The sequence below is a fragment of the Calonectris borealis genome, chromosome Z (genome assembly GCF_964195595.1).
Source record: "Calonectris borealis chromosome Z, bCalBor7.hap1.2, whole genome shotgun sequence".
Classification (NCBI taxonomy): Eukaryota; Metazoa; Chordata; class Aves; order Procellariiformes; family Procellariidae; genus Calonectris; species Calonectris borealis.
This window is the reverse complement of record NC_134352.1, coordinates 86,481,116-86,490,766: the sequence shown is the minus strand read 5'-3', so window position 1 is coordinate 86,490,766 and position 9,651 is coordinate 86,481,116. Positions and strand designations below refer to the sequence as shown.

Below are 9,651 nucleotides of genomic sequence, written 5' to 3'. Positions count from 1 at the left end.
GACTCCTTAGCAAAAGTCACTGTTTACAGTTTTTGCCTTTAAGGCTATCTCATAATTATGTATTTAACTAATCAACACTCCAGAACTTCCAGATGCAACAGATACAGAGTTTGTGAATTATATCCCTATATACATCTTAATTTTCTAGTAGCAGCTGTAATTTATGGGATTCCACGTGGAATAGGAGGGCTAATGATGGGCAAATGTGTTTTTAAAGTTGTACTGGATGCAAATGCTGGTATATGGTGAAAGGGATGAAAACAGATGACTTCTGAGTGTCAAAGCTCCCGCCTCTTGTCTGTAAATGCTCCCAAATCCCGGATCGGCAAAGCGGAGCTCCGGAGTTGTTTGGAGTAAAACTCCTGACCCTGTTTCGATGTAGGTGAGGTGGGGCTCGTCTGTGTTGAACTGGCACAGGGCTGCCTATCCGTATTGTGGCGGGACGATCCACGTGTGATTGAGCCTGTATTCCTTGGAAGAGTGGCTGGTTTTGGCAATGACATTCCTGAAAGAGCAGAGGACACCCTATTTATGCTTTTTGTCTGCGGTTGTCCTGGATTTGGCTGGGAGAGAGTTAGTTTTCTTCATAGTAGCTAGCATGGTGCTGTGTTTTAGATTTGTGACCAGGGCAGTGCTGGTAACACAGGGATGTTTTAGCTATTGCTGAGCAGCGCGTGCACAGCCTCAAGGTCTTCTCTGCTCCTCACCCTGCCCCGCTATCGAGCAGGCTGGGGGGGCACAAGGGGCTGGGAGGGGACACAGCTGGGACCGAGGGATATCCCAGACCATACGGCATCACAGCAGTTAAAGCTGGGGAAGGAGGAGGACGGGGACTTTCGGAGTGATGGCGTTTGGCTTCCCCAGTCACCGTTAGGCGTGATGGAGCCCTGCTGTCCTGGGGGTGGCTGAACGCCTGCCTGCGATGGGGAGGAGAGAAGGAATTCCTCCTTTTGCTTTGCTTGCGCGCGCGGCTTGTGCTTTACCTGTTGAACTGCTTTTAAACCCACCACTTCTGCACTTTTACCCATCCGATTCTTGCCCATCCCACTGGGGGAGTGTGAGTGAGCGGCTGGGGGGGCTGTGCTGCCCACCGGGCTTAACCCACAACAACTGTCCCCAGTGAGACTTGAGGAATGGCGTGGAGACAGAGAAAGAAAGGAGAGAAAAGCGCTCCATGGTGTGTTCGCAGCTGGTGTAAAGCCAGGGGAGATGCCTGGCTCCGTGCTGGGCTGCACCCTTCGCACAGCCGAGCGCTCAGCCCCAGGACCGCTTCCCCAGCCGTGCTCGCCGTACAAACGCTGCTTTTATAACATGGAAGGCTGGGGAAGATGAATTTCCAGGATCTCTTCTATCTTCAATGAATATTAGCCACAGAGTTTGTTGCTGCTCATAAAAATAATATTGTTGTATCTGCTAAAGAGCATGTAAATGCTTAAGTTAAAACTAATTTCTGCTAGAAATGTTTCCAATTTTTGTTAAATCTACTGGGCCTTTCTATTCAGATACACCGGTATAAAACCAACACAGCCAAATACAGAAGTTGGAAAATATTTAGTGTCAAGTGCAGAGGGAAATTGGGTTTCTTCAGTTCCCATGATGATGATGATGATAACATGTGATGTGAACTTTCCTGACAGCCCTGTGTTTACAGAGAGGCAGGAATGATCCCGGAAGAGCTGCCAAGGAAACCTACCTGCCTGATCCTGCAAAGTGAGGAAATCTCCTGCTGGGAGCATGCGGAGAGCCACCAGCTCTGCCGACCTTGCCTCGGGAAATCCCTTTTCTTACTAGAATCCGTTTTTCTTGGAAAGTCTCAGCAGTAGATTTTCACTCCTGAGCCCCCACATCATCAAACCAAATGATCTGGACCCATCTGAGCTGTGTTGGTTTGTAGATGAGCATCTGTGCATCAGTCTACCACTCGGATGCAGTTTGTTTTCAAGCAGGGATTCTTCAGGAGTTTTATCTTTGAAATACCCAGTCCCACGGTTTCCCAAATTTTCCCCTCAGAGCAGATATTCCTGTGGTATGTTTTGCAAATGCTCAGAGTTCAAAATAGCGCTTGGTCTGCGTTAAGGCTCCTGTCACGCTAAGTACTGACCGGTATTGCAAATTATGAAGGCTTTTGTTTTCTTAAATTCCTGGCCGCTGGAAAAATTCAGGTCTGAGTGAGCAGGAGTCATGTTGGTTTAACTCCAGTAAAGCAGTCATGTGTAACTAATACTGTATTATTAACACTGGGGGAAATTTTCAACTTTCAGTATCTTGACAAAAAACCAGACAATAAAAATTGCTCAGTGACTTTTTCTAACCTTTGCAACATGTATTTTACTCACCAAGACCACTACCTCTCCACTCTGCGGTCTCAGGCAGTGAAACAGAGAGATTATAAGTATGCCATTCACTAGGAAAATGCCTTTTTTTTTCTGAAGTGAACTTTCAGGAAATACTAATTTTTTCTTTCTCATATTTTTAATTGTTTGCTCTTTCAGTTTTCATGGTTCATATCTTTGTAAAAGTCTGAGGTCTTGTGTGGTGATGTAGGTATCAAGGTAAGATAAGCACAGGAATGGGATGATCATTTCATCATCGATCAGATCACCAAAATGCAGACATACCTTGTATCCTGCAAAAAGTGAAGTTTAAATAGCCAAATACAACTGTGTAGCTGGTTATCCAACCCAGCTTTCCTCCCTGGCCCACCTTGCACACTGGGCTCTTATTTCTTAAAGGCAGTTTGCGCTTAGGTGCAGAATTGATGATTGCAAAAGTCTAATGTCTTGGCGCTGCTTCTTGAGCCAGAAGAGGTCAATAAATGGAAGCAACACAGTCCCACTGATGGACAAAGAGTCTCTGTCCTAGGGCTGGGAAGGGGCCTATGACTTTAATGATAAGGAAACCTGGAGACTAAAAAGTTGTCTGTGAGAGAAAACAAAAAAAGAGGTTTTGGAAAAGGATGGTTTACAACTGAAAAATGGAAGTTTTAATGGGAAGTTCTCATCCTGCTCTATTCAGAACAGAAATACTGTTCTGTGGAGGATATTACAATTATGACTATTATTGTACTGCTTCACTTACGTGAGGGATGTGGAAATAATTCTTGGTTATATTCAGTCTTTACACCATCAAGAAATGATAAGGGTTGTGTTCTCTCTCAGAATTGTGAGTAGTGACAACTAGAGAAGGAACAAGAAGAAACTTCCTACAACTGGCAGATAGCAAGAGGAGGAGATGATGTAGCAGGAGAAGAACAATTTAGGATTTTTAATTGATTAGCTAACTTTAATGTGAAAACAGCAATGCCTGTGAATTTTACTAATTTTCTTAATGGAAAACTAATGTTGTTGCTCTATTTGCCCTTCCTCAACCATCTGTCCTAGTTGCTGAGTACCCCTTGGTTACACTGCAGCCTGCCAAGACACGCTGATGGGACGGGTCCTGAAGGGGTTGAGTAGACCATGGCCACCGATGTCCCGCTATGGGACTCCGAACCCCCTCTCCTGTGCCCGCTTGCAGCGGGGTTTGCTCTGCACGGCTATGAGGTCTCTCTGCAGACCTTCGTTGACTTGGGAGGAGGACCACGTGCCGGCTGTTCACATGGCCAGGGCCACTCACGGCAATCTTACCTGCCGAGCCTTGCCCAGGTATGCTGCACCCGTGCTCCCCCTCCAGTCCTTCCCTTATTACTGGGTTAAAAGCTGTTGGCATTTCAGATGAAATGGATTTCAAAGGGATATTTGACAGAGGAAAGTACTTAACGTGGAGAGGTGAGGAGAACTGAGTGGGTGAAGGAGGGACTGGAGAGAGGAAAAAATAATTATGTGTGAGCACATATGTGGAATATTTTCTGAAGTGCTTTAACCTGGGGAAATTTTTTCCTGAAGGGGATGGTGCTAAATCAAAGACTCATAATTGTGGGATTAGTTTGTGGGCTATTTTGAGATCTGGCAAGATCTATTTGGAGGTAGGTATTTTATCAGTCCATTTTTCTGAAGAGCTAGATCTTGCCTGCAACTGTAAGTAATCTGTATTACAACTCCCAGTGAAACACGTTTCGTACATCATTTTAGTTCACTGCGTGACTCTAGCTAGTGCCTTGTGCTGAACTGTGTTCTTCACAATCAGGTGATATGTTATTTATAGTTTAAAGTAACGAGCGATAGCTTGGGAAAACACATTCTCTGAAAGCTCCCAGGGCAGGTTCGGCACATATTTCCGCGGTGAGTTGTATCTTACATCACCCCGGTTCTTTCCCCGTTCCTCGCCAGACAGCGTTAAGGAGCTCTTGACCCCTCTGATGCTGTTCCTGAAGCGGATGTGAATGTGTCCATCCAGACGATGCCCTGTGTCCTCCCAGCCCTGCCTCGGGAAGGGGCTACCATGTGTCTCCAGCAACAGCCCGGAGGACAGAGAGGAGAAAATGCGCATCGGGATTGCACTGAGAGGGATTGCCTGTGTCAGGGCCTAGGAGCGGTGTGAAGGGACGGAGGACGTGTGTGGATGTGGCGTGGGACAGTGTCCCGTGAGCCCACAGCGCCAGCAGAAGGATGGCTTCACCGAGCGGCTCAAGCGTGGGCTCAGCAGAACAAAGCCAGGCTGCGGCGCACGGGAGTTTGATCCGGTGGCTGGGAATCCATCACAGCCTGGACACGAGGGGTCAACCATGTCGTGAGCAAAGGTAAACGGCATACAGTTCCCTCCGCAAACAGAGGCGGCGGCCGTTGAATGCAGAGCAGCCGTTGTGCGTCTTCCCACAGCAGCTCCAGCGCCCGCGCTGCAGCAGGCTGGGACCTTGGTCATGGCACTTCTGACCTCGGCGCTGTTGCAGCGTCTGACACTTCATCTGTGTTAATACTTTTTTAATACGGAACTACTCTTTTCGAAGTTCATCTTTCTTGTGTGCACATGCACGCGTTTTGGATCAGCTGTATGCGCTGCACACAGATATGCAGGTTGCTTAAAAATTTATTTGATCTAAGAATTTTTTTTTTTCCTTCTGACAAATCCTCCTGGCTCTGGTTTTCAGTGGTGGAAAAAGCCAGCTCTAGCCCTGGAGAGCTGGAAGAGTGAGACATCTCCTGTGTACTCCAGAATGGGAAGAAATTGAGACGTCATTTTAAGGCCATGCATCATTCCTAGAAAATAAGCTTGCATATTTTACATAAGAGTTGCATAATTACTTTCTACCTCTGCACAAGGCTAGTTCTGTTGCATCTCATAATACCAGGAGGTTTTAATAGACATCTTAAAGACTCTGATATCTTTGGCAGCATCCTGGCAGCTTGGCACACAGCGCAAGCTGTAACAATGACACCAGCTCCCTTTCTTCCCCCTTAAACACCATGTTACCGAGAATACATGAAAATCTGGCAGAAGTCAGTGGTTTCCTCCCGGGTGTGCGGGAGGCTGCCGGCCGGCCAGGGCGAGCTGTTGCACCCTGGGGGGAGGAACGACGTTGGGGTGCCTCTGTCCCTGTTACGAGCAGACAGAGGTGCATTTACCTCCGAGACCTGAGAAATGTGCATTGGCCAGAGACAGAGCAAAGGCCGGGTGTCGGGGTGTGTACGTGACCAACAAGCCCAATCGCTGGGTTTCATTAGGATTTTGTGTGTGTTATTTTGGCCTGCAGTTTGCTTCAGCTCTCTCTTTCTAGTATTTTTACACCATGTAATACTGGAAGCCACTCCTTGTCTCGGATATGTCCACGTAGCTTATTTCTAAAACACTTGCAATAATCCTTTAAGGCAGCAGGGGAAAAGGTGGGGGCTCCAAATGGAGTTTATGGGGAAAGTCCTTCTCCTGGCCATTCATTTCACTGGCTTTGTGCCCCCCTGCAGCCGTGAAGGCTCTGGCTGTACCTTGGCAGTTGTTTTGTGAGCTGTTGAATTTCCATTCAGCTGGTGCTGTTCACAGGGGTGGCTTTTGCTTTGTCCCTTTGCAGGGGCCAGTTTTGGTTATCAAGGTCTGGTGATGTCCTGGGAACTGCCAACGTTTGTGCAAGCCGTCCCAGGCGCTGTGACCGCAGGGTGGACATCTAGGTGATCTGAATATTACATTAAATAGTATTATTCTAAACATTGAGTCCTGCAGGCCCTGGGAAGTGTCCCAGTCCTGCTGGGTTTGTGCGGGCATGGGCAAACCCAACGTTTCTGCAGAGCTGAGAGCGGTTGGGTTAGAAGTGCTCGTGCCAGCCGTGGTCTCGGTTATGGCCCCAGCAGCAGCTCACCTTGCCCCGGAATCCCCCAGACGCCTCGGTGCCGCCGTGTCCCCAGTGCAGGGTACTCATAGCCTGCAGACAGCCCGAGCGTGGAGGGACGAGGACCGTCTGCCCAAAGCACCGACGGGTGTGCGAAGCTCCGGCAGCTCAAGCAGTTGTGGTTACTTTCTGTTCAACTGCAAGCGGACCAGAAGCCAGCAATATTGCCATAGTTTCCCCATCAAATTTTTAAAATCCTGGACTCATTTCCCGAGGTTTTCCAGAGGTCTGCGGGCTCTTTCTGATCGCTGGTGGTACCTCTGCAGCATGAGGCAGCGGCTGGTGACCAGCACTTCTTGCTCATTCATACAGCCTGGGAGGTCGTTGTCCTCAGAAGCGTCTGACGAGGCTTGCGAGGGGCACAGCGTGCTCTGCAGGGACTTGACGGCAACAGTCATCTCGCGGAGTGAAGCATCGGAATGGTACGATGCATGTGTGAAGGACAGAAGCATGCATTTGCTTAAATTTCTCTAAAATACCCTGAGAACTAACTGTGTGATCTGGTTAAGAAAGGTGACGGTCCTTGTTGGGACCTCTCTTCCCTGCGTTGTTGATTGCCTGATCTTGTTGCAGCGGGATGCGTGCTAGCCGGAGGCAAACCTGGGGTGCGGGGCAGCAGGTCGCCGGGCTGCGGGTGTGCGCAGCCCAGCGTGTCCCGGGGCTCTGCTCCAGCCCATGCGGATCTGCAAGCGCAGCGTTGGATGCAACATGCTCTTGACTTCTTCATGGCTAAACACACGCCAAAGCAGAGCCCATGTGTAACCTCAGTTCAAAACCTCGGATGCAGCAGCAGAGCAGGCAAAATTTGTTGTGTTTTTTTTTTCTCCAAGAGTGATTCTTAGAAATCTTCAGTAGTTTTTAATAATTATTTTTTATTAACAGGCAAGAATAGCTCTCTGAATAACTTAACACAAAAGAAACAAAGTTTGAGGTGGTGTGCATTTCTGAATATCTGTTTATCACTTTTTAATGTTGATGGGAAAAGGGAGAAGAACGTTGATGGCATTTTTGTGAAATTCCACCCGTTTATGACCATATGAAATTAAAGCTTTTATACACTTATAAAGAAGCTCCAAAGGGAACAAATATGTTTTTCCTACTGAAGTCTGCTTAAAGCATATAACAAATACGATTGCACAGCTCAATATTTCATATAAAACAATATGCTCTACCATTTTAATTTTCCTGTACAAAATTGTTTTTCATATGAATTCATGTTGCATTATTTTCCGATTCCAACTAAATTAGAACTATATAGATATAAATGATATACATTACATTTATTATACATAATCTAGGTAAATATGAACTAATTCATCAACCACACCTCAGCTTTCATATAAATTATCTTTGTGGCATTTTTGCTTTTATATAAAGTCTTACAGTTGAAGGAGTATTTGACTGTATTTGTAACTATTGCAGCATTAATTTCATTGCATTTCTACAGAAGAATTTGCGAAGTGCTTGATGGAGCAGGAGAAGCCGGAGCCATCCCAGCGTGCCCTCCCCGCTCCGAAGGGGAGCGGTGACAGGGTGCAGGGGCTCGCGGGGGGGCTCTCGGGTGCTGAGCCCTGCTCCGCCGCGGCGCGAGGGCAGCGGGGTGCGACAGCATCTCACGGGCGAGCTGCCCAAACCGGCCGGGGCGCCGGGCTGTCATCTCCATCACCAGGAAATTGGTCTTTTGGTGTAATTTTCCTCCAGTAATTAGTCTCTCTGTGATTTTTAGGCTTTGTGTCATGTTGTGAATGCAACATGTTCGACAGCATACCTGCCGGGGAAAATATCTTCTGTGATGGGTAAGGAAGTATCATTTTTCATGAAAGACATCAGAAAAATTGAATGTGAAACTTCTGAACAGTTGGGGGCACGGTGACTTTCAGTGACAGGGAGGACTCTCTCTGAGCCAGTCGACAAGTGTCAAACTGCGCTATCCTGCCTCTTCCTCGGCCACTTGGGCTTTAACACCCGCTCCTGGCTGCAAACGGGATAGCTACAGGCAGGAGACGTTTCACTGCATAAACCACCTGTAGCTGTACCAGGCACAGGGAGAAAAGGGGAGCTGAAAACCAGAGAGAGCAGAGAAGTGCTGCACAGATGAAGGCCTCGCTTCTTTAAAGGGTTTTGTCACATGTGTAGGGGTGGGAATAGATCAGTTGACTTCTGTGCAAATAATTGCAGTTAATTAAATTTTAGCTTGAGTATTGCATTGGGTCTTAAAATAGTAAGTGAGGTAAGTACATATGGGGGTTTTTAACACTGAGCCAACCTTACCGGAAAGTGGTCATTTCCAGTGGGCAGTGGAGCTGGGAAGGGGACAGGGCAGCCCCTGCCAGAGCTGCTGCTGGACGGGCTCAGCGGGGGCAGACGGCTCGAAGCACACCGCGCTCGCCGCACCGAGGAGCAGCCGCAGGCTCCGGAGCTGCCCCTGGGACCGAGCAGGGACCGCTGAAGGGTCCGCTCCGAAGCGGTGTCCGGGGAACCTTGGCTGGAAGAGCTGCACAGGGGAGCCTGCGGCGGGCGGTGGCCGGGTGGGTTCGGAGCCCCTTCCCGGGGCCGCCCGTGGTGCAGCTGGAAATCAGCTCGGAGCGCCGCATCCATCACGCCCAAATTGTTCAGCAACCTCCAGGACAGCGTGAGCAGCAAGTAGCATCTGTTCCTGCCTGCCAGAGCCGCGATGATGGACTGCCAAGGACAGAGCTCCCTCCTAACTTCTCGCTGTCTGGAAGCCAAGGTGAGATGGAGTCGATGTAAAAAATGGCCACGGTGCCCGCAGCTGGCGGGGCTGCCTGCCTGGGGAGGCAGCGGGGCGGTGGGTGCAGACCCCGCTTCGCTCCAAAGAGAGCTGCCCCAAGTCCCGGCTCGGTGTGACACCCGCCGAAACTCGTGAGGTCTCTCCCGGCTGGTTTGGTAGGGACTGGGTGAAGGGCAGGGTTTTGTCAGGTGCAATTCCAGATTTAAGTGGGAAAAATGTGTGCTCCCACCTGAAGCCACGCAGGACAGGACCCGTCCTCTCCCTCGGCACCCCTGCCCGTGGCAAACAGAGGACGGAGGCCCTTGCTCTCCTGTGGGAAGCCCCCCGCGCTGGAGAGGGCTGAGCAGGGGAGCGGAGGCAGCCCTTACCCCCGAGCTGCTGCTCTCGTGGAAGGCAGGCGTCCTCCGCTTGCCGGCGGCAGGGCTCCGGAGGGGTTAAAAACGGAGGGGAAGGGATGTGAAGTGCTTTATGCCTCCGCAGTGCTGTGCAGGCCGTGCAAAATTCATCAGCGCAGTGAGAAACCATTAATTCCCCCGCAGAGCGGCTCTCCCAGGGGCGCGAGGCGGGAGAGGAGGGTGCTGCCGCCCGTCGCCAGCCCCGGGCTCTGCGGCTGAGCCTCGGCCTCCTGCTCCTCGCCTGGGGT

At 49.6% G+C, this 9,651-nt stretch overlaps 1 long non-coding RNA gene across 1 annotated transcript; it reads left to right on the top strand.

The window, feature by feature from the left end:
* The first annotated feature begins 2,537 nt into the window (after positions 1-2,537).
* Positions 2,538-4,984, top strand: LOC142075420 (uncharacterized). Its single transcript, XR_012670876.1, has 3 exons — positions 2,538-2,552; positions 3,381-3,644; positions 4,269-4,984. It is a non-coding gene; the product is annotated as an uncharacterized LOC142075420 (long non-coding RNA).
* The last annotated feature ends 4,667 nt before the right edge of the window (positions 4,985-9,651 follow it).